At 48.5% G+C, this 2913-nt stretch overlaps 1 pseudogene; it reads left to right on the forward strand.

Moving 5' to 3' along the window:
* Nucleotides 1-1559: 1559 nt before the first annotated feature.
* LOC122098878 lies at nt 1560-2363 on the forward strand (annotated as a pseudogene).
* The last annotated feature ends 550 nt before the right edge of the window (nt 2364-2913 follow it).

Below are 2913 nucleotides of genomic sequence, written 5' to 3' on the forward strand. Positions count from 1 at the left end.
GAGTAATGGCAGGTGTGAGCCTCAGCGCTTAGCTTTGTGTGGATTTGATGAGAGTAATGGCAGGTGTGAGCCTCAGCGCTTAGCTTTGTGTGGATTTGATGAGAGTAATGGCAGGTGTGAGCCTCAGCGCTTAGCTTTGTGTGGATTTGATGAGAGTAATGGCAGGTGTGAGCCTCAGCGCTTAGCTTTGTGTGGATTTGATGAGAGTAATGACAGGTGTGAGCCTCAGAGCTTAGCTTTGTGTGGATTTGATGAGAGTAATGTAGTCTCACAAGCTTCATTGAAAAATGCACTGAGACGGATCCACCCCCTTCTGCTCCTAGGAATGTTCCTCTAATTCTTCAAGTGTGTGACAGGGTTGACAGGGATGTCATAGGAGCATGCACATTTCCTTGTGGGAAGTTTTATCTTTTCTTTTTTTTTTTTGCAAGTTCTGGGGCTTGAACTCAGGGCCTGAGCTGCTGCTGCTGCTTCCTCCTCCTCCTCCTCCTCCTCCTCCTCCTCCTCCTCCTCCTCCTCCTCCTCCTCCTCCTCCTCCTCCTCCTCCTCCTCCTCCTCCTCCTCCTCCTCCTCCTCCTCCTCCTCCTCCTCCTCCTCCTCCTCCTCCTCCTCCTCCTCCTCCTCCTCCTCCTCCTCCTCCTCCTCCTCCTCCTCCTCCTCCTCCTCCTCCTCTTCTTCTTCTTCTTCTTCTTCTTCTTCTTCTTCTTCTTCTTCTTCCTCTTCTTCCTCTTCTTCCTCTTCTTCTTCTTCTTGCTTGAACTCTGGGCCTGGGCGCAGAGTCCCTCAGCTCTTCAGCTCAAGGCTAGCACTCTACCACTTGAGCTACAGCACCACTTCCAGTTTTCTGGTGGTTTGTTGGAGATGAGTTTCATGGACTTTCCTGCCTAGGCTGGCTTTGAACCGCAATCTTCAGATCTTAGCCTCCTGAGTAGCTAGGATTACAGGTGTGAGCCACCGGCACCTGGCAAGTTTTTAACTTTTAAAAACACAGTTGGCAGGCTGGGAATGTGGATTAACAGTAGAGTGCTCTCCTAGCATGCATGAAGCCCTGGGTTTGATTCCTTAGTACTATATAAACAGAAAAGCTGGAAGTGGCACTTTGGCTTAAGTGGTAGAGCGCTAGTCTTGAGCAAAAGATGCCCAGGGACAGTGCCCAGGCCCTGAGTTCAAGCCCCAGGACCAGCCAACAGAAACAAAATAAACACTGTTGGCTTTGCCTAGTAAGCGCTGTCTTCACTGCCACGCTGTCCGTGTCATCTGCTTCCTTCCAGGCTGGACTGCCTGGAGAACTTAGAGTTAGGAAGAAGCCAGGCACCAGTGGCTCACACCTATAATCCTAGCTACTCAGGAGGCTGAGATCTGAGAATTGATTCAAAGCCAGCTCGGGCAGAAAAGTCCCCATGAACTCTTACCTCCAATTAATCACATAAGAAACTGGAAGTAGAGCTGTGGCTTAATTGGTAGAGCCCTAGCCTTGAGCACAAAGAGGCTCAGGAATAGCACCTACACCCTGAGTTCAAGTCCCACAATTGACAGAAAGAAAAAAAAAAGAGGAAGAAATGCCCAATAAAACCACAGAAACCATCTCTGCTACAGAGCAGGAGTTGCTACAGCCCCAGGCTGAGTCAAGGTCTGGAGCAGAATCTGACAGTGACAAATCAGTACCAGAGGCCCAGGAACAAGACCCCACACAAGGGCTGGGCAGGGGCTCAGTGGTACAGCGCTTGCCTGGCACGCATGAGGCCCTGGGTCCATTCCTCAGAACCACATACATAGAAAAGGCTGGAAGTGGTGCTGTGGCTCAGTGGTAGAGTGCTAGCCTTCAGCAAAAGAAGCTCAGGGATAGTGCCCAGGCCCTGAGTTCACGCCCCGCAACTGGAAAAAAAAAAAGACTGTACAGAAGCATCCACACAACAAACCCAGTTGGCAGCAGCAGTAGAAATTGATGAAGAACCAGTGAGTAAAGCCAAACAGAGTAGGAGTGAAAGGAAAGCACGAAAGGCATATCCAGACTGGGTCTTCTGACAAGTTTCAGGGGTTACTAGAATCACTATCCAGAAATCTAAGAATATCCTCTTTGTCATCACAAAATCAGACGTCAACAAGGGCCCAGCTTCAGACATCTACATAGTTTTGGGGGAAGCTAAGATTGAGGACTTACTCAGCAAGCACAGTTAGCAGCTGCAGAGAAATGTAAAGTTCAAGGTGAAGCTGTCTCAAACATTCAAGGAAAGACACAGACTCCAACTGTACAAGAGACGAGGGAAGAGGAAGAGGTCAATGAAACAGGTGTGGAGGTTAAGGACATGGAATTGGTCATGTCACAAACAAATGTGTCAAGAGCAAGGGCAGTCGAGTCCTGAAGAATAATAGTAATGGAGCCAGGCGCCAGTGGCTCACGCCTATAATCCTAGCTACTCAGGAGGCTGAGATCTGAGAATCACAGTTCAAAGCCAGCCCAAGCAGGAAAGTCTGTGAAACTCTTATCTCCATAAACCACCAGAAAACCAAAGTGGCGCTGTAGCTCAAGTGGTAGAGTGCTCGCCTTGAGCTGAAGAGCCCAGGGACAGCGCCCAGGCCCAGAGTTCAAGCCCCATGACCAACCAAAAAAAAAAAAAAAAAATAATAATAATGGTACTGTAATGGAATTGACAATGTAACTATATGAAAGCAAGGACCCTTGTGTGTGTGTGTGTGTGTCTGTATTTCAAGAATGTAACTGCAGTTTGGTTTGAAATATACTGTTTCTATCATTAGTAAACTTGTTGTTGTTATTGTTATTGATCATGGGGCTTGAACTCTGGGCCTGGGCGCTGTCCCTCAGCTCTTCAGCTTAAGGCTAGCACTCTACCACAGGAGCCACAGTGCCCCTTCTGCTTTTCCAGTGGTTAATTGGAGATAAGAGTCTCACAG

The sequence above is a fragment of the Dipodomys spectabilis genome, unplaced genomic scaffold, assembly GCF_019054845.1.
Source record: "Dipodomys spectabilis isolate Male_0828 unplaced genomic scaffold, ASM1905484v1 ptg000495l, whole genome shotgun sequence".
Classification (NCBI taxonomy): domain Eukaryota; kingdom Metazoa; phylum Chordata; class Mammalia; order Rodentia; family Heteromyidae; genus Dipodomys; species Dipodomys spectabilis.